Here is a 22,637-nt window from a genome sequence, read left to right as displayed (position 1 = left end):
GACTACTCATACGGGAGCAACGAGTCATTCAACTGGATGAAATGTTCAATAACAAATTTTTTAAAAACCATATATATTGGTTTATCTCAATTTTAAAAAGTATTGGGGTGATTGTAGTTCAATATAATAAATTTCTTTTGAATTATTGTGTATTTAACTTGGTGTATCTGAAAACGTAGTTTTTCTGAGATGGAGTTCATAGGCTTCCTCAGACAGCTGAATATTACCTTTGTATTAGAGTATTTAAGATTCCTTCATCTTCATCATGTTTTTTCCTGGCATGAGACATCCACCTGATTTGTAACCACTGCCCTGCATACTTGTATAAAGGTTTACCATTTATAAAGTCTCTTTCTCCTATCATTATATTTTATCTATCTAGCCATGTGGCCCCACTGTGACAAATGCAGGACTGAGGGTCAGGTTTCTAACAGCCATTCCTTTGGTAAATGAGACATTTACCAGAAATTGTGATAATGTCAGTATCTGAACCTAGTAAGTAAGGAGTAGTCAATTTTAATTTGAGAATCATCTGAAAACATAAGAAAATAGACATTTTTTAAAGAAATAACTGTTTAAATTTTTTATGTATGCCTAAGTACCTACATTTGTAAACCTCAACATGCTAAAAGCAACTTACTTGTGCAGAAAATGTTGAACTATGAAATATATTGAAAATGCAGAATTATTTTATTTTAGGGTCAAAAAGGTGCACTAAGCTAACAAGGTATTGTCTGTTAGAGAGCTTCAAAGGACCTGCAAATAAACAGGTCAAGGGGAAAAGCATTGAAACTGGCAGAGCACTTTTTGTTGACAATTGAATTGCTACAAAGTACTCTGAAAAGTTTGCTGAAACCTTCCCTTAAAATTTGCTTATATATTACTATAATCTGAGGAAAACATTTATTTGCTTTTCTTGAATAGTCTTCTCTAGCATTTAGCACAACACTTGGTACAAGTATGTCCTTAACAAATATATTAACTGAATGAAAGAATGGGAATACTTAGAAGGACAAATCTCAGCTCTAGAACAGCTCCCATGGTTCATAGAGTCTGAATTTTTTAGTTTTTCCCTACTTTGAGGTAGCTCTGCAGAGAGAGGTTGAGCAGATCTGGGAAAACAGAAAAGCAGCAGATGAAAAGGCCATCCTTGTTGCAGTGAGGCATTGGCACCAAGCGATTGTTTTCTCTAATACAATGTGAAAAGTGCTAATGAGATTAGCCTTTTGTAATGAATACTAATATGATATGAAAACAAATGCTAATATGCAATGTGAAATTGCTAACAAAGGAGAAAATTGCTAATAAAATTCAATGGACCTCAATGACAAATGCTTCATAGATCCCTGTGGTCTGGCCAGGGCTGCCCCAGAGTAGGAATGACAGTAGGCTAGGGAGAAGTCATAGCATCTGAGTCCCTTGGTGATGGGCAAATTTCAGTTGCTTCCTCCAGAATTACTCTGTGTGGGTGGGGATGTGAGAGAAGGCATGCGCTGGACACACCAACTCACACGAGCTGGCAGGGCCTGGAAGATCCAGCTGGGAGGTCTTTGTCAGGTAGCTAGAATGTGACCCTTTCCACTTGGTGACCAGCTTTTGAACTTTTCCAGATTTCTCCCTCCCTGTTGTGCTGGTTGACCTTACCACAGCTTTGTGCAATTAATTGATAAGGCAGACATGCAAATGGAAAGGTAAGACACAGAGACAGTGACTTGCTGACTGTGACAAATAGCAGAGTGGGGACTAGGTTCCACATCTGAGTCTTCCCCTTTCTCCTCTATCTCCCCACTCTCATTTCTTCCCACTCCACTTTCTCTTTCTCACCCTCTATCCTGGCCACCTTTCCTCCTCCACCTCTTCCCCACTACATCCTTCTCTCTCCATCTCCTTCCCTTTCTACTCCCCTTATTCATCTACTCACTCCCCCTCCACTCCATTCCTTCTCTTTCTCTCTCCCCTTCCCTTCTGTCTTTACCCTCCCCACCCCTGTTATCTATCACCTTCCCTCCACCATTTCCTGTCCCTCCATTGTTTTTTTTCCCCTCCATCTCTTCCAAACTGTAGGTCCCTATTATTCTTCTTATCCAAGGATCATTTGCACTGGCAAAACTTACAATTATGATGAAAGCAGACTTTGCTTGGGAGTAAACCATTTTAGAATGAAAGTTAGAGTGAAAATTTGGCTTTCCTACTCATAAATTCTCTGACAAGGCATAACATCTCTAAGCCTCAGTTTCTATATCCAAAAAATGGGTTTCCTTAAAGAGTAATCCTTTAATTGCAATTACAATCAGCCTCAGAGCTCATCAAACCCTGTACTCATCACATTTTGATGAGAAAAAAATGTTTCAGTATCCAGCGCTTGCTTGGGACTTGTTGCACTTGCTAGAACTTGCATGAGTCACAGCACCACCCTGCAAGAGAACATGTTTCATCATTTGGTACTCATTGGTTTTGTCACTTGGCACGAGTTCTGGAACAAATTAATGATGAGTACTGAGGTACCACTGTATAACTGTATATTTATGTGGACTACAATTGCAACTATTGAAAAGTGAGAATGCTTGGGGAAGAGGACTGGGAAGGAATGTGGAAAAACTGAAAATGACTTGGGTGATTTTCACCTTCTTCAATATTTTCTTTAATAATGTTGTTTCATTGTATCTCTATGTTTCTCAACACTGTCAGATCCAATGCCCTCTTTTTTATAACTAATAGTTTGTGATATCCCCTTTACTATCCTAAAATGAAATTCATAGATTATATCACTCACATAATTTCATAAAAGTTAATATAATGCCCTAATTGTATTATAAAGGAGGATAAAAGGAAAGAAATATATATAAATAATATGTATTTCCCTATGTAACTGCTTGGCCACGAATATAAAAAACACGGTAAAGTAGACAGATACTTGCACCTCTACCTAGAACCCACATGAATGGTATGTCTACAGCAGCCAACCCATACAGACATGTTTTATTGAGGACTCAAAACCTTGAATGGCATTTCCACCAGGGATGGGGTTTTCTGAAATGGGGAACAACTGCTGGTCAAATTCAGAATTAAATAAATTGAGATTTACAATTTAGTTGTAAGTTTCTAAGTAAATTAAGACTGTGAAAAATAACTTCGTGTTTATAGGGAAAATACAGTTTGTCAGTAAGTTTGTTATTGACTTGAGTGTCCAGAGGGACATTAAAAAGTCAACTAGGAGGTGTGACAGTTTTTTATGAACTGAAGTTGTCCCTTCTATGGCATGGGCCCAACCCTCTAAATGACCATGGTGTCCCACTCCCACCATTGTGACAACCAAGAGCAATCCCACATTTCCCAAATGCCTCCTGGGAGGTGGAATCACCCATGATGAAACCACAGCTTTATGTTAATTAAAAAGTAAAAAACAAACGTCACTATTCTGGAAGGCTTTGACAATGTCTGGGCTGACATCCTTCTCTCACTGAGGATAAAAGCAAGCAAGGCTCATGACACTCATCCCACATCTAGAAAATTGAAAGTGAACCAATTTTTTGTCATCTAACCTGGCAGGTTCAGCATGTCTCTCTTGTCACATTCTTGTCTGTCCTCATTGAACAGAATCTTTCCACAGATCCATGTTATCGCTAATAGGATTTGTCTCAGACTAAACGTTCAGCCTACTTTTGTTTCCTGAGACCTTGGTGGATACTCTCCTCTCATCCCTGAGCCCAACCTTCATTGGATTTCAGCTAATAAAGAAATTCCCTGACATGTGGCTCTGGGGAGAAATGCTGGTACTGTCACTTAAGGATGGACTAATCACTACCAGTATGGATTAAAGCTAGACACTCCTCAGAGGAACAGTTCCATCTGGGCCTGCAGTCATTCTCACCTGCTGGAACCCCAGTGGCAAACAAGCTTTAGTCCATGCTGTGGGCCCCTGGAAGTCTCTTCTGATATTAATGTTCTGTCTGCTTCAGAACTGGGGGACTCTCAGCAGAGCTTGGGATTTCAGAAAGGAAAAGTTTGCCTCACGTTGAGAATTGAAGGTTCCCGACAAAAGCTCTCTACTCAGCCCAGTGATTCCTTCACTCCAAGCCTTCCTCCTGGGCTGTATTTTCTTTGGAGTTTCTTCCAACTGCTGACCTAAGACTTGAGACTAAGGCCTCTGTTCTTTAGAGTCTGAAAGGAAGATACCATCCTGGACCTTTCCTTCTTTTCAACCACCTCTGAGATACTGTCTTGCTATATCGCCCTATGAATAGCTCCATCCAACCACTTAAGTGTTTGCTGAAGATAATCCATCATTTCAAAGCAAAAATCTCAGATGTGGGCCAAATGTGGTTTGTGTGTGTGTGTGTGTGTGTGTGTGTGTGTGTGTGCGCGCGCGCGTGCGCGCGCAAAAGACGAGGGGTGGGAGGAGAGAGACTATTTCTACCCTGTTTCCTGTAGGATTTGATGTTACATGAATTCCGGTGCACATCCTTGAATTGCAGCATAATCTATTGTGCAAATCAGGTGTCATCTCCTTCACTTGTGAAATAGGGGCAATAATAGTGTTTAACCTTATAGCATGATTGTGAGGATTAGATGAAATTCTGGTGTAGAGTGCCTGGCTCACAGCAATCCTTCAATAAATTGTCACTCTAGTTTTATGTTCAGTCTGTGCATGAAGTCTCATCTCCCCTCAACTCTGAGGCTTCATATATCCCAGTCCACAAGTTGCTCCAGTCCACAGTCAGTGTTCTTTCCTTTCTCTTACACTCTGTACATGTAACCCATTGGTAAGTCTAATGACCTCTACATCAAAAACAGGCTTCAGCTCATTCCTGTTTCTTCATCTCTATTACTGTTACCAGACAGGGGCCTGGCCCTGAGTGGGTCTGCCTAGGGCCAGCTGTAATGTGTGAGTTCTTGACTTTGTGTAAGAAAGTTTTCATAACACTAGTCCAGGTGACAATGAAAATCCATTTATTAAAGCTGGGGACAGTAAAACAAAGGAGGGCTTAGCATAGAGCAAGCAAAAAGAGAGCCTAGGCTGGGCTCACTGGGAAGTCAGAGAGCAGGAGATTTTGGAGACAGTTTCAGGGGATTAGCCTGGGACAAGCTGCCAGCCAGCTGTTCATTTCCTTAGAGCAGGGCTATCCAACCTTTCAGTGTCTCTGGACCACACTGGAATAAGAAGAGTTGTCTTTGGCCATATATTAAATATATTGTGACATGGAATCACACACACAAATCTCATAACATTTTAAGTAAATTTATGATTCTGTGTTGGGCTGCATTCATAGTCATCCTGGGCTGCATACGGCCTGTCGGCCATGGGTTGGACATCCCTGCTAGAGTTTAGGAGGCACACGCCTGTGAAGAAAGAAGTGGGGGAAGAAGAAGGGAAAGGAATGGCATCAGCTGCTCCCCAGAGGGAGAGCCCATGCCCTGGGTCCTTTGTCTTGAGGCTTTCACCTCTTTTTTGCAGGTCAGAATCTTAGGAGAGGCATTAGGGGAGGGTTTCAGCAGCATTTTCATCAGTTCCCAGGGCCTGCCCTTTCAGGATTGGGGTCTCCACTGATTGGTCAGTGGCAGGGCAGGGGGTTTTTAGTTATTGTAACGGGTCCTGGTGTAGCCCACCTGGTTTTGCAGCTCTCTCGGCCTGGAGCTGAAATACAACTGAGGCCTAGACATTATCTCCAAGGAGGAAAGGTTACCCTGGGGGTGAGGTCCTTGTTTTCCCAGTTTGTCTCCTGCCAGGTACTTGGGGCCTTCCCCAAGGTGACCATCTGTACCTGGTTGTAAGTTGCTTGGCCATTGTGTTCAGCCATCTGTCTCAGTTTCCCTATTCCACTCACCAAGGAATTTTCCCAGTTTCTTACTATCCTATCTCCCTACCACCATCCTCTTTCAAGCCTCTACCTTCCATCATTGTTGCTGTGGCTGTTTGACTCAGGGACCTTGGCAGTCTGTCTTCATGGCAGACGCATCCTTTAAAAGTTTGACTCATGTCCACTCCTTTGTTTAAAACTGCCAGTGGCTCACCATGCACTTGGAATTAAATTTAAGCTCCATACCCAGGTTTCATGGTTCCACATGATCAGACCCCCACCATCTCCACTGTCTCCTCTTGTACCCTCCCTTCTGTTCATCATGGATGGTCCTGCTATGCTGACCTTGTCTCTCTTCTTCCAATAGGACAAGCTCATTCCTCCTTCCAGACTTTGCACTTGTGGTTTTTTCCATCCCAGTATGCCCTTTCCCTGAATGACTAATTTTCATTATTCAGGCCTTAGCAGAATTGTCACCTCCTGAGAGAGGCCTTCCCTCACCATTTTGTCTAATATGCTTACTTATAAACTGGCATATAATTTATTGTCCAATCTAGAGTACTTATAGGACTGGAAGGAGGCTCTATAACAATTAAGCCAGGACAATATGTTTAAAGCAGGATAGTTCTGGGCAAATCCTGATGTGTGATGCCCTTCCCATTACTCACGCCCTGTCACTGTGCTTCATGGCATTCATAACCCTTGTCATTAATGATATTATTTGTTTACATATTTATTATCTTCACTGTATTACAACATAAACTCCAAGAGGACAGGCATACTGTCTCTCTGGGTCACTATTGAACACTCTTCCCTATGAACACTGTTAAAAAATGAAATTCAACTGAACAAATTTTAAAAGTCTTATTGGCTTTGTTCAATGATTCATGAATCAGGCAGTATGCAATCTAGCAGACAGAAAGGAGCTCCAAGGAGCTACACAAAATGAAAGACTTTTATAGCCAGAAGGGAGCGGAAACGAGGAAGTTATTACCCATGGCCAAAAACAGTTGGTTATTGCAAGGTCACTTTCCTTTAGGTGATGGCAGGGGTCCGTCAGGCAGATGACATAACTAGTGCTGATCGGGTGGTTCCCGATGGACTGGTTAAAGATTTCATTTCTGGGAGTGACAAGACTGTAATTAATCTCAGTTTGGTGATGTGGAGCTTAGCATAAATGACTTCATTTTGGTTCTGTTGTCTTTAGCTATACTGTTTAGCATGCAGTAGTTACTCTATAAATATGTATGAAATGAAATATGTTGAATGTAAGACTTCAGTTACCATGGGTTAGATAACTATGGGTCAGTTATCCAGACTACACTTCTTGTTGGTTTGTAGAGTGAATCATAAAACTTGTCTTCCTATACTGACCAGGAATTAGGATGTTGACCAAATTAGGAGAGTCTGACCGAAGCTGGCTTGGGGTACAGAGAGTCACCTGGGGGTCCCTTAGTTACTCTTAGTGGGTGCCTTGTTTGAATTAAGTGTGACAAGCACAAATCAGAAAATAGTTCCAGGAGCAAGAAGTACTTACTCAACCTGATTAGGAAATGTCATGGTTTTGCAACACTTGGAGCCATAAAATAAATGCACTCCCTGCTTATTGATTGGAAATGCCAATAAAGCAATGCTGCAAATGACACAATGGGATCATTGAATTCATTAGCATGGATACAGACTGTATAAAATCCAGTTATTGTGGAGTGGGGATTGAATTGCATGTTAATTAATATTTAAGTCCCTTGGAAGTGGCACAGAAAGAAGAACCCTACCCTGACCCTTTGGTTCCTTCACAGTCCATTCCCTATGAGATAGGATTTCTTGGGGGCCCAAACAGAAATCCCCTTATCATGCAGCAGCACAGATTGCAGGCAGAGCTGGCACTTGGACTATTTGCATTTCTATAAAGGAAGTGTCTGGTATTATGTAACTGCCTGTGGGTTCTGAGGGCTTCTAATGGCCTCCCATTGTATAGTCTCTTAGCAACCAATTGAAGTTGGTAAGCTGAAACAAAGAGACTCAAGTCCATCTCTCCTTAAGCACATTCCTCTGAGTCTGGCTTGCCTCTAAAGAGCTACCCTGGAAGATGTGCTCAGCAATCCCTGTTCCATCATTGTTTCACCTGGGAAGGAAAAGGAACTGGGAGGTGAGAGAGAGGTTAGGAATAGACTGTGTTCTGTCTTTAGAAGTTCAGCTGAAGCCTAGGAAAGTCTTCAAAGGAGTTGACCTGCTTCCATTCATTCTAAAGAGGGTGAAGGGATTAAGGGAGAAAAGGAAAACACACACACACAGACAACAGTGGTGGTAGCCAGAGAGGAAGAAGGGTAGGGGTAGTTGGAGGTGGGCAAAAGGGGAATAAATGAAGACAGAAAGAAACTTTGCTTTGGGTGATGGGCACATAATGCAGTATGAAGATGACGTTTTGCTGAATTGTACATTTGAAATCTGTATGGTTTTGTGAACCAATGTCACTCCAATAAATTCAATAAAAAATGAGGCAACACTGTTTGATAGTCAAGAGTGTCTTTCAGGGTCAGTAGGAATCCAGCTTTGTCACTTAACTGGCTGTGTAGCTTTGGGAAAATTGCATTTCTGGGCATCGGTTTCTTCATTTGTCACACAAGAATAAAAATGGTACCTTCATCATTGGTTTGCTGACAGCATGAAACTACATAATGAATTTAATACATATTTATCCAGGGCTAGGGTTCCCTATGTACCAGGCACTGTCCTTGGTGGTAGAGGCACCAAAATACAATAAATAAAATTCCTGCCCTCACTGAGATTTCTTTCTAGTAGGAAGACATGGATAATTAAAAAACCAAAATGCTATGAAGGAGAGAGAGAAGCTGAAAATATTTAATGAGAGTATCATCAAAAATCTCACTGAGTGAGTTGTGAAACACAGTCCAAGTAATGGCCTTTATACAGTACACAGAAGTTGTAAATGTACATGTTACCTATTTTTATTCATTAACTCATTATTGTTGATAGTTTTTCATTCAATCATTTACTTATTTACTTAGTACTTCAATGATAAATTTTCCATCACTTATTTATCTATCCATCCATCCTTCCATCCATCTAGCCTCTTTGTTGAGAGAGCAAGACAAAAATGACATGATTTCTATATTCAGTGTAACAAGAACCATAGTAAAGGCAGGTATAGAAAAGGTTTGTTGCAAAATTTCTTACCCTCAGCACTACTTCCATTTGTGGCCATATAATCCTTTGTTGTGGGGGCCTGTCCTTTGAACTGGAGAGTGTGAACAGCATCCCGGACTTCTGTCCATTAGATTCCTATACCATCTCTAACCAAATATGTCCAGGCATTTCCTGCTGAGGAGCAAAATTGTTCCTGGTTGAGAATTCTTAGTTTCAAGGAATCCTGTCCTCAGGAAGGAAAATAAATCCACCACAGCTCTCTATAAGAAAAGGAATCCAGGACTTTAATTTCAGCACCAATAGCAACATTTCTGGAGAGTCTGTTTTCTAAAGATATACTTTCTTATGCAGGGAAACACGAGAGTCTTGGGGCTTTTTGAAATTAGAAACTCTTCCCATCACCTCTGAGAATTGTGACATTCAAAAAACATCTCCAAGCCTTACTAAAGAAGTAGTTATGACAAAGAAATTATAGTTAACCTGGAATGCAGACCTAGGCTTAGTGTCTATGGAATCCTGTTCATAGGATATCAGTGGTTGTACAAGTACCAAGTTCATACCAAGATTTCTCAGTGGGATAAGAGCAGAGTGAGGTCTCCTCTCTAAAGAATTCTACTGAGATCAACCATATTACTTGATCCCCCAGCTAGTTCCATAGGAACACACCTCTCAGAGTATCAGGTCAAGGCCAGGGCAGCCATCTTGGCCCAATGGCACCTTCCAAGGTCAGTGCCTTCCAAGACAAACTCCTGAGTACTAATAATATAACCTACCTTGCTTCATTCCTCACTGCCCTGCATGTGTCCATTCCCAGAGACTTCTGAGGCACAGAAAGGTTGTCCAGGATTTCTGTGGTGGCTTTAATAGCTCTTGAATCTTACCATTTCTCTCAACTTTCACTGTATCCTCTGCCCCCACCCAATCCTCTTCATGCCATCATCACATCTTATCTGGAACATCACAGTAGCTTAATAACTGTTTCTCTCACTGCTACTCTTGCTAGTTTCCATCCATCCTCTGAGCACAAGAGACCAAAGTCTTCTCATGGAACTTAGACATAAATTCAGACTTCTGGCCCTGGCCTATAAGATTGTACATGACCTACCCTCTTCTCCAATTTCATCACTGACCACTCCCCTGTGCTCATTCCACTCTTGCCCCATCAGCCTTCTTAGGTGTTTACACTTTAAAACACAAATATGATTATGTGGCCACCCCCTTTCAGGCTCTGCACTCCCCCACCTCAAGGCCTTACAAACCTTCTCTGGTACACCACTGTTCGGAGGATAAGAATCCCAACAAGATCTCTGAGTCTGCCACAGTATGGTTTCTACCCACCTGTCTGACATCATGGCCTGTGATCTCCAATCTCTGTGGTCCAGGGGCTGCATCCTTTCTGTCTCTTGTACATGTAGGGCTCTCCCATCACAAGTCTTTGCTTATGTGGCTGTCTTTACCCTAGAAGCTCTTCCCTTCCCTTCATGCCAGTTCAGTTTTCATCGTGCATCAAATATGAGCTTTAGCCTCATTTCCTTACAAGGACTTCTTTCACCTGTGACTAGTCCCTGTCCTCTCATTATACATCCTTATTGAATTATAAAAATTCACTGTTTCCCAGTTACAGTTTTACATTTAATTACACATTTGTTTTTTTTTTTTCTTCACTACAGAATAATGTATTACAACGCACAGCTCCAGCACAAGCCTCGTATGTACAAGCACACAAACTACCCTAACTAGGGGGCCCTTTTCTTTCCCTTTGCCTTGCGGACCTCTTCTATCAAATCTTTCAGATACTGGATCTCCTTGACCAAGGAATCTGCTTTCTCTTTCAGAGCCTTGTTTTTCTTTTCAAGCTCCTTACACTCATCTCTGAGGACCTCCTGCTCTGCCCTCTCCTTTTGGTGGGACCTAGTGGCTGCTGTCTTGTTCTGCTCCATTTTTTTCAGATTTTTATCTAGTTTTACACCCTTTACTTTTGCTGCCACCACCTTCTCTCCCGGAGGGTCATAGGTTTTGGGGCGGGCAGAGCCATGCAAGGTATCTGAAGACACCAAGCTATTTGGAGCAGCCCTGGAGGTAGAGGGGCTATGCTGCAGAGAGCCCTGAAGGGACTCTGGGCTCGTACATATGCCACTGTCATTGTCTGAGGTGGCTTATTCCTCCTTCATGCACTGAGGGATTATAATAAATAAGCAGTAGCGTCTGATTTTCTATCTCCTTCAGAGATATCAACTTCACTGCCTAGCTCTAAACTACAGGAATGATCCAGGGTGGAAGACAGGGCTGCTGGGGAAAGGGAACGAGGTTGTAGTAAGGTAAAGGGGGCAACCTGGTCCATTTTTGGTAAACTTTCTGGAAGATGGCCAGTTGGATTCACCGTCTCGGGGGGCTCCTTATTAATCCCCTGGTTTCAGGGGTCAAAGAAATCACACGAGTCTTCCAATGTAGCCGGAAGCTCACCTAGCATGATTTCCAGGTCATCTACACTGAACAGGGCATCAGAGTCAAACTTGTTGAGACCCATTTTATCCACCATCCAATCTGTCCCAGAGAAGGCATCGTCCTTGCCGCTGCCTGAGACACTCACCAACCCATCCACAGCCAGCCACTCGGAGGAGCCCACCTTAGACTTGTCGCTGGAGAACCCCTGAGGTTTAAAGTGCTTGACCACCTCCAGGTAGTCATCTAAGAGACCTAGGCTTTCTTCAGCCCCCAAGCCCAACTGGGCAAAGGGGGACATCAAGTCCCCCACCAACACCTCGCTGCTCAGGAAACTCATTTTGGTCATGTTGGGGGGCTTTGTGGGAATCCAGGAATGTGCTTAATTCAAAGGCGCCTTTGTTGGTTACAGCAACGCTGCTGCTGGATGTTGTGAAAAGTGCCACAGTTTAAGCTGCTGAGGGGTGCTGCCACAGAGCCTGGAGCTGCTGCTGCTGCTGCTGCTACAAAGGCCAATGCTGCTGCAGGCACTGCTGCTTCTAGTGCACCATCGTGGCTGCCAGCTTGAGGGAGTGGAGGGAAAGGACACACTTGCACAGAGACTCTACATCTAAACATGGAAGGAAGGGAAATCCCCATTTATTATGTTAACAGCTGTCTGCCATGCCAGACTCCGAGCTCCAGGAGGAATGGGACCATGTCATGTTACCATTTCAAGTCCAGTGTTCAGTTTAGTGCCTGACTCATAATAGGTGCTAAATAAATAGTAGTTGGGGGACGATGAAATAGTATGTCAGCCACTTTTCAAGTACCAGGACCCATGTTAGAAGGAAGAAGTCAACATGAGATTTTCTGGAGCCATCACAGACAGGATGAGGATAAGGCTGACCAAGGAATTTGCAATCCATGAGGTGTTAGGGCAGGTCAAAGCATCTGGAAATTGTATTACTTGACATTCTCTTACCCCATCTTGTTTGTACCTTCTTCCTATATTACAAATCCCTTGAGGGTATGCATAGAACCTTTTATTTTTGTATCACTTGCATCTAGTTCATAGCCTGGCATAGAGTAGGTGCTCATCAAAGCTGCACTAAATGAATAGATGCATCATTATGGATTTGTTGTAGATCTTATCACCTGAGCTGAGGTTTATTCTTGAGGAATTAGGGAAGGAAAGGGAATGCTTGGGATGGTTCTTTAATAATAGGCTGTGATGTATTGGAGCCCTTCATAAAACATGATAGAAAGAGTCCAAATGATTTCTTTTCTTTCTTTCTTTTTAAAATCCTCACCTGAGGATAAGTTCACTGACCTCGAAGAGGGAGGAAGGGGAAGGGAGAGAGAAACATCGATTGGTTTCTGCCTGTACACACCCTGACCAGGGTTTGAACCCACAACCTAGGTATGTGCCCTGACCAGGGATCAAACCCACAACCTTTTCGTGTATGGGAGTATACTCCAACCAACTAAGCCACCTGGCCAGGGCCAAATGGTTTCCTTTTAAACTAACATTTATTGAAAATGTAACAGAGTGCAGAGCAGGGGGACCCTGAAAATAGCAGAGCATATTCCCCACACATATAGATTGGGGGAAGGGAGAAATGGACGATACAGCTCTTTAAGATACTTTGCATAACAACGGCAAGTGGGCAAAAGGTGTACTTGACCTTAAGGGTGAATAGTGCCTCTTGATATAGCCAGGGCAGGCGGATAACCCTGTGTCACATGGAACTCTTGCCCTGACTAAAGTTGGCAGTCTAAAGAAGGTAAAAGATATGGGGGAATTGGAAAAAGTAGCACATCAGAGAAGGGGCTGCTTATGAAGTCACATAGGAAGTTCTGGGCTGAGCCTTTCAAATCAGGGCAGGCTCAGAGAGAAGGTGGAAGCAGTCATGTGGTTTGAAAGGGTGTTGAGAAGGGATCCAGTCTACCATGAGGTCTGGTGTGTAAGGAGATGCCACGTGGTTTGCAGTAGGAGCTGGAGTAAGAAAGAGGAGACCCACTGGGAAACCTGGCTGGAGAAGATGGCAGCAGAGCTGTTGAGGATGTGCAGGGACCTGCCTAACCAAGCACAGATTTGTGGGAGATGCTTGGAGCTGAACTGAACTGTGACCAGGAATGCTGAGCTGCAAATTTCGGCTTTTCTGAAAGACAGTACCTCTGAATGGCATATTCTGAAATTGGCCTGGTTTGGCAAAGAGTGGCAGGATTACATGTCTTTGGGTGTTTTAAAGGGAGTGGGACTTAATGACAGAAATCTGCAATTATCCTAAATCTGTGTAACCTTTAAATAGACAACCCTTTTCCTTTTCCACCAAACTCTTGCATTGGGAGTCACCCTTCATGGTGGCGGGCAATCAAACCCCACAGCTGTTCCAGAATAGCATAGGTGGGTTTTTATATCAAAAACATACATTTTGCCAGTCCCTGTGACAAATGTTTTATATGTATTATCTTGTTGAACATCAAGAAATTAATTTGTAGTTGCTGCTTAATTTGTAGATGGGGAAACTGAAACTTGGAGACAACTGAACAGCCTAAGGTCAGAGAGTAATTGGCAATTAATATTCAAACTTGTGTTTGACTTCAAAATTTATGTGCTTAATCTATTTGCAGCAAGTACTCCTTCACTAACTCTGAGTCCAGAAGTGAGTCAGCCAACACCTTTGGCTTTCATGTCCTCACACATCAGATGGAAGATCCCGTTTCTGCTCAAATATCAAGGCTAAGTGAGAGGATGTTTGTGTGTGCACATCAGGCTAGAAAGAATACCATGACTCATTCATTGAGCTCCAGTTCCACACAAGCTTGAGAGAGCCTGTTATTACATAACCTCCGATTTCTCAAGCCTCTGATGATGGTAAGACTTCAGTCTGCATGCAAGGTGACCTTGAACTACTACCTGCTTTCCAGTTCCCAGTGGAAGGGCTCCTTACACCTTAGCAGGCTAAGAAGCCAAAGGAAGTATTTCACTCTGGTTTCCAGTAATTTGTTCTGCTGTGTGAACTTCTGTGTCTGCTTGTCCAATTTCATGAAAATTGGATTAATGATTGTTAATTGGTGCTGACTCAGCTGGTTTAAAAAAGAGTGTCAAATGGATGAGGAGCTCGCTGATGTGATGATTGGATCCTGAGGTTGCTGGGAATTAGGTTTTTACATGGATGACAATATCATAGGTAGAAACTACTCTTCATTAAAGCCAACATCCCTCCTACAGACCTTTGAAAGAAGGAGGGACACTTCTTCCATTAGAACATTTATTTTTGCCCTGACCCACGTGGCTCAGTGTGTTGGCTGCTGTCCTGCAGAGTGAATGGTCGCTGGTTTGGTTCCCAGTCAGGGCACTTGCCTGGGTTTCCGGCTGGGTCCCCCATTGGAGGCATGCTAGAGGCAGTCAATCAAGGTTTCTCCCACACATCATTCTCTGATGTGTTTCTCTCCCCCTCATTCTCCCTCCCTTCCCCTTTCTAGAAATAAATAAATATATATTTTTAAAAGAACATTTGCTTCTAATATTGGGAAGCTTGAAGATTTGTTAAGATGTTTGTTCATTCATCCATTCATAAAAACTTTTTCAAGCACCTGCTAAGTGTCAGGCTTTGTTTTGGGCTCTAGAGAACCAGTGGTGAATAAAACAGGCCAAATTTCTGTCTTCATGAAGCTTGTGTTCTGAGATCAAATAAATATAAGAGATAATGCTAACCAGCATTTCCATCTGGTGATTTTATATTCTCCATTCAATATGAGAAAAGGTCTTTTTAAAAGCACCTCCATTGAGATATAACTCATATACTATAGAATTCACCCATTTAAAGTGTACCGTACAGTTCAATGGTTCTTAGTATATTCACAGATATGTGCAATCATCACCACAGTCAATTTCGGAAAATTTTCATCACCTCAAAAAGAAACTCCACACTCTTTAGTTATCACTATCTCATAGTTCAACCCTCAGTTCCAGCCCTAGGAAACTACTAATTGACATTCTGTCTCTGGATAGTCAATATTTACCCATTTTGGATAGCATGAAAGTACCTTTTGAGAGCATGGGTGGAGCATGGAAGGAAACTTTATTGTCCTCGCCTCCCAAATGAGGTCTCTTAGACCACTTCTCTTGGAGCTTCCTCCAAGATTCATATTTCCATTGCTTCACAGATTTTGTGGTGGGGGTACTGGTCAGTGCCCTGATATATAATCACTCTTTTATGACCTCATGTTCCACTTCTAAGCCTACCTGAGATCACAGCTCCCAACCAGACAGCAAATGCTGAGTATAAATATGCATGTGTGGACATTGAAGAGACTACTCTGGTCACCCATGTAGTCACATATACAAGCAGTAATGAGTATGTCATAACTATAGAAGTCCCACGTTAATCGAAGTTGCCATAATCTGCCCTTGGGATTGCTACAGTAACCTGCTCTCTGGTCTCATCTCCTATTTGCCTCTTTCCAACCTGTTATTTCCAAGGTACCAGGATAAATGTCATAAAGCATGAACGTGACCACATGCCTCTTATGCTGATGGGCATTCCACATGGTCCTCAGGATAGTTTCTTTTCATGGTCCATGAGGCCCTGCGGAGCCCAACCCCTGCCCACCTGTCCAATGTCATCTTTCATGATTCTGAGTCATTACCTGATCACTTACAGTTTTTGCAAAGTACTAAACACGCCCTAGCAGCCCTTGCACATGCTCTGGCCATCTCTGGAACGCTCTTTCATGTTTATACACCCTGGATAACTCCCTCCTATCCTGTAGGTCTTAGCTTAGAGATTACTTCCTTTGGGAGGCCTTTCTGTTCCTTCAGAATGTGGTTAGGTGTCTATATTAGTTCTCTATTGCTGCTTAACAAATTACCCCCAAACGTAGCACTTTAAAACAACACATACTTATTATCTCATGTTTTCTTTGGGTCAGACATTCGGGAGTGGCTCAGCTGGGTGGTTCTGAATCAGGGGGTCTCATGAGTTGCAGTCATGACATGGGCTGGGACTATTGCAGGCTTGACTGTGGCCAGAGGATCTGCTTTACAGACACTCACTCTCATGGCTGTTGGCAGGAGGTCTCAGTTTCTCACCCCTTGGGCTACTTCATAGACTTTGTCCTTCAAACTTGGCAGTTGGCTTCCCCCAGAATGAGTGGTCCAAGGGAAAGTAGTGAGAAAGATATATGTGGTTTTTATGTTTTCAGTGGATTGAATGTTTGTGCATACCCTAAATTGATATGGTGAAATTTGAAATACCAATGTGATGGTATTAGGATGTGGGGTATTTGGGAGGTGATTAGGTCATGCAGGTGGAGCTCTCACGAATGGGATTAATACCTTTATAAAACAGACTCCAGAGAGCTCTCTCCCCCTCTTTCTGCCATGGAAGAACACCACGAAAGGATGACAGCTGGCAACTTCAGAGAGTGTCCTCATTAGAACCTGACCCTGTTGGCACCCTGATCTTGGAGGTTCAGTCTCCAGAACTATGAGAAATAAATGTTTGTTGCCGGTAAAACATCCAGTGATATTCTGTTTTAGCAGCCTAAACAAGATAAGACAATGTTCTAAGCTCTGAAATCACATTTTGTGGCTTCTACCATAATCTATTTGCTATAAATGATTCATTTGCAACTCACACTTCAGGAGAAGAATATTAAGCTCTACCTCTTGAAAGACAGAGTGCCAAAGAATTTGTGGGCATAGTTTGGCATTGCAGTAGTGCCCTTTGTCCATGCTCCCACACCTTCTGCACTTACCTGTAAATTAACACTTAGCAGACTGTGGTCACAGTCTGTCTCCCCAATGAGTTCCTTGAGGATGGAGACTGGTTTCATTCACTATCATATTCCTAGTTTTGCAGTCCCTTGCACAGTGCATAGTAACCATTTATTTGTTTGAATAAATCAATCAAATCTGTTCTGGACACATAAAAGGTATAAAGGAGTGCTTCTCAAACTTTAATGTGCATGCAAATCACCCGGGGGTTTTGTTAAAATGAGGATTTTGATTCAGAAGTTCTGGGGTAGATAGAGCCTGAGATGCTGTTTTCCTAACAATCTCCAAGGCAATGCTGACACCATATTCCATGGAACACACTGAGTAGAGGACATCTAGATGAAATTATACTAGTCCCAAATAAGCTTAATAACCTAGCTGGGAAGACAGGCCATCCAACAGAATAGTTCAAGGCCAGCCACAAGGCAGTGTCTGCCTAGCTGTGGGCACATCTACTGGGTGCTGGGCTCCCTCTCCCTTCATTTGCCCAGGATGCCTGAGGAGAAGTCAGTAAGGCAGTCAAGGAAGGGGCTGTGAAACATAGGATACCTCCCAAACTTATATATGTTCTGGAATGTAGAGCTGGGCAGGGGTCACTCATGGTTGGACCAAGAGTTTGTGAATCATGAACAAGAGTGAGAGAGAAACGGGCTTACCTGCCAGGAGGATCCAAAAGAAAGGTGGGGTTGGATAGTAGCAGGTGATAGAGTCCTCACTTGCACTCTAGAGAACTCATGGAGCCCAGTCTCTCTTGTAAGGTCAAAGCGTGACTTTGGCTGATGGCAAGAGGACAGACTAGATGATATATTTATACTATTCTTCCAAGTTCTTGAAATATGCAATTCTGAGGGTCACATCTTCAGGAAAATTGCATTGATTCAGAACATTGAGATGTTTTCTGTTAATGCCTTGAATTTCACTCTTATCCTTGTAGCTCTTGTCTTAACAATGCGGGACACTGTGGTCTCAAGCCAGACAATCTCTTCTTACCACACAAAGGGATGGGGTAAGCATAGGGCAGCAAAGATAATTCCCAACATTTGGGGGAAAGGTTTCACATCAATGTAATCCCGTGGTTCTCAACCTTGCCTGCACACTGGATTCATAACCTGGGTGCTTTTAAAATTTCTGATGCCTGGGTCCTACCACCAGAGTTTATGATTTAATTGGACTGGGGTGTGGCTTGTGTATCAGCATTTAAACAACCTCTCCAGGTGATTCCATTGCACAGTCACGGTTGAGAGCCATCGATATCATCTTACCAGGAACCCTTCACAGGTAGGTAAGGCAGATAAGATTATCCCCTACCCTTTTTTTTTTCTTTTTAAAGTAATGGAGAAAAAGTATTACAAAGTTGAGTGCTTGGCTCAAAGTCACACACTACTAAGTGGGAGGGTGAGAACTCACTCAAGCTCCCTTCCACTTGGTGTTAGCTGATTAGAGGTCTTTCAATATGTTTTGCCCCATTGCCTCCAGTTGGCGAGCATTACGCCCATCACAAAGGAAGAGAAAATGAATGTGATGGTTAATTTTATGTGTTAACTTGACTGGGTCACAGGATGCCCAGATATTGGTTAAACATTATTCTAGGTGTGTCTGTGAGGGTGTTCTGGGATAAGATAAACATTTGAATCAGTAGACTAAAGCAGAGTGCCCTCCCTAATGCAGCTGGGTCACATCCAATCAACCAGTTGAAGTCCTGATTGAAACAGAACGCTGAGCTTTTGGCTAATAAGGGGGACCACCTTCTGGGAAATCAGTCTTTTTCTTTTTTTTTTTTTTTTGGCAGGGGTTGGGGAGTGGGGACCTGAACTGAAAACATCAGCTCTTCTTAGGTCTCAAGTCACTGGATTTTGGACTTGAGCTACACCATCTGCTCTCCTGGTTCTTAGGTCTTTGGACTTGGACTGGAACTTATATCATCAGCTCTCCTGGGTCCCCAACTGGCTGACTGAAGATCTTAGAACTTCTCAGCCTCCATAATCATGGGAGCTAATTCCATATAATGTCTTTCTTTTTCTTTTTCTTTCTGCCCATATACATACACACATATACATCCTATTGGTTCTATTTCTCTGGGAAACCCTGCCTTACATACTGACAAATGGAGCAATTAGATTTTTGGGAACAGGTTAGACTTTGAGTTAGGGTGCAGTTACATAGGGTTCTATATCCATTATACCCTATGTGTTTTTTTCCCCTCCCCTGTTGCCAGGTTTTGAAGCTAAGTTTGGGCCAATACTCATATTAGATGAACACATCCTTGATGACAGGGTCAATGTCAGTGTCTTCTGATGCAGGCCGTAAATAGTCAAGGTTGGAAAATAAAAGTTGGCAGGAAAGACTGTAATTCATTGAACCCAACTCTAGATTGTAAGTGTTCTTAGTTTCGAGCAGTTTTTGATCCTGGAGTTCATCCAAGTTTTCTTTGGGTGCTTGCAACCCACTTGCTGACCATTCATCCCCAAGTAAATCAGCAGTCATTCAAGATATAATGAGATTGAGTTTGAAGTTGGTGGAATGATTCCCATGGTGATGAGGGAGAGCCCATGGTTTTCCAAAATCATATAAAACATGATCTAAGGAACAAAGCCAAAGGACTCAGACCTGCCCTCCTCCTCTCCCTTATCAGCAAGGGATTGTGTTAAATCAGAATAATCAGAGGGAAAAAGTATTTTGTAGTACTTGATATCATAGCTGGATTCAGAGCTCTTTTAGGTGAGAACTAGGTTTAGAACTTGGGAGAGAACTCGCCTTTACAGTTTTCTTTAGGTGTGGGATATGTGGCCCAAGGGACTGGTCTGCAGAGGCGGTGGGATAACAAGAAATACCAGGGTGTTTTTTGGGAGTGGAGGAGAACAGACAGAAGAGCAAAGATCAGGGCATGAAGAGAGGGAGAGGGAAACATGCCTGGAAGCTGGAGACTGAGTAGGCAGCTGGCTGGTGAGAGATTCTGGAGCTTTTGAGAATGGAAGTATCTAATATTAAATTCTAAATCATTTGAAATGCTCTCATGCAATCCTTTTCCTGAAAGCTTTGAAAAAATCTCCGGTCCACGTATCTTGGCAGTAGTAACTTGGGAAGTGATGGGTTGGGGTGCTTATTGGGGGATGATATAGTGCGAAAAGGAGAAATCTCCCCCACCCTCGCAAAACAGAGGAACGCACTATAAAATGAACCAATTCAGTGAAAGTGGGACCCAGGGTTGTATTTGAACTTGAGTCTCCCCAAGAATCTCTGGGGCAGTATTATGCGTCCCTAGGTTCAGGGTTTGTGGGAAAAAAATCTCACTTGGATCTTTAAAGTTGAGGCAATGCCACCTTGTTTGTCATGAATTGAAGCTTAAGGAAGATATCAAGTCTCAAACCCAGAATTATTGTGGAGACCAGACTAACTGGAACACTCCTGAAGAAACTGGAAGTAGCAGCAGTACAGTTCATTCATTCATTCATTCACTCAGTCATTCATGAGACACTGACATATCATTTTATGTTTCAAACCCTTTAATGTTTGCTAAAAATATAGACATTGTCCCCCTGCCTTCAAGGAGCTTTCACCATTGAGGTGTGAAGGCAAGGGGAGCTGACATTTACTGAGTTTCTCATATGTGCAGACAGTTGACTGTGTATTTCACAGGCATTTTCTTTCTCAGATTCTCCCAATAGCTTTATAAGTCAGTAGCTATTATACCCAATATACAGGCAGGTAAGCTGAGGCCCAGGTAGGTTAGGGAACCTGAATCAAACATGACTCAGCTGGTCCATAATGAAACCAATGTTTATACATAGGATTATCTGACTCTAGAGTTGGAGGATGGCCCTTATTTTGGTCAGAAGCACAGAAAAATTGGCAGTGAGGAGCTCAGCTTTGACGGTGTGATTGGAAAAGCATTCCCAATATTTCTTCTTAGTCCCAGTCAATCTGCTGTGATGGCTATCAGCCTATCTGCTATCAGTGCTTTCTGTCATTGGGTTAACCATTGTTTTCCTTGTCAAATCCACTTTTGGAAGCTTCATATACCAACTCAGCAAGGTAAGTCCCCATCATCATGGACGAGTTTGCTAGCTATGGGTTTTGGTGCCTGCTGAGGGCACAGAGCAGTGAAAGGCTCAGAGAGGAGACTGGAATCCCGAAATGATGCTACAGAAACCTGGAGAGAGATGTTGTTTTTTGCAAGTACACAGTCTCTGTTTTTTGCTGCACATTAGAACCATCAACCATAATTAGCAAAGGACAGTTACATGAGCCTTTTTAATGAATCTTGTGCCCAGGGTACAAGGAGAAAAGGTGAAATCCATCATGCTGTCCCATAAGCATAAATATCACACAAATAATTAAGTGAGGGTGAAATCTTCTGCACCATCCATATGATATTTATTTAAAATGATTTGCTCAAGAAAGGCCCAGAACCCTTCTCCTTAGGGAGATAGCTAGGAGCTGGGCAGAGATGATTTGGGCACTTGAGGAGCAAAAACGAATTGGACTGGCATCTGAGAAGCCACCTGAGCCTGGAGTTGGCTGTGGCAAGTGGATGGACATCTGTTGTTTTTGTCTCTTCAACACCATCCTATCCCTTTGAGGAAATGTTCCTCTTCAACCCTGATCATATGATTGGGATGGGGCTGCCAATCACAATTTCTTACCCCTGTGGCCACGGGGTGGACATATGATACAAACTTAAACAATTATAACACCTTGTCTGGTCCCAGTGATTGGTCCAAGATTTTGACTCAAGCGTGCTTTATCCTTTGGCAATGAGGACAAAGGAAATTGATGTTTCTGTGTTACAATTTTTGAAAGAGAAGAAACAGAGACTTGTGGGGCCTTCTTTATCTATCATGTGGCATCTGCTATTTGTAGGGGAGAGTAGCATCAGACGGGTGCCAGCAGAAATGGAGAAAAAAGGAACAATGAGTATCAAGACACCAACCAGTTCCAGTCTTGAGTCCCCTGGAGCTGCCCTTGTTCTTGTACTTGCATTTTAATTGTTGTCTCTGCAGTTTCTTGATCTAATAGATTCCTCTTTGGATTAAACTTCTTTGAGTAAAGTAACAGATATGAACACCAAATATCGTATTTTGAGAACATTGTCTTCTAAGAAGTTGGCAATTTACATAATCGGAATCAGGTAGTGGGTTGGACATTGGACTATGCACCTACATGTCTGAACTTGAAGGGACATCAGTGGTCAATGAGCCTCCTTTTCCCATTTGACGGTTGAGGAATCTGAGATCCATCATAGGAAAGAGACTTGCTGTGATCACGTAGCGAATCAGTGGCAGAACCAAGGATGGAGTGGGTCTTGGTCTCTTGATTCTTAGTACTTCCCATTGGGGTTGGGGCAGCATGCAGTTTACTGGCAGGGTAAACAGACCGACTAAATATGAATGCACAGGATCAAGAAAATCCCAAACTTGACCTCAGGCCAGCCATGCCTTCTTTTCACCCCAACTCTACTACAT

At 42.7% G+C, this 22,637-nt stretch overlaps 1 pseudogene; it reads right to left on the bottom strand.

The window, feature by feature from the left end:
• Positions 1–10,686: 10,686 nt before the first annotated feature.
• On the bottom strand, positions 10,687–11,757 carry LOC129083405 (cyclic AMP-dependent transcription factor ATF-4-like; annotated as a pseudogene).
• Between the last annotated feature and the right edge of the window lie 10,880 nt (positions 11,758–22,637).

This window comes from Pteronotus mesoamericanus, unplaced genomic scaffold (genome assembly GCF_021234165.1).
Source record: "Pteronotus mesoamericanus isolate MK-2021 breed Mesoamerican mustached bat unplaced genomic scaffold, CSHL_Meso_final scaffold_167, whole genome shotgun sequence".
In the NCBI taxonomy this organism is placed as follows: Eukaryota; Metazoa; Chordata; class Mammalia; order Chiroptera; family Mormoopidae; genus Pteronotus; species Pteronotus mesoamericanus.
The sequence above is the reverse complement of the archived record's forward strand: the minus strand, read 5'-3'. Positions and strand labels throughout refer to the sequence as shown.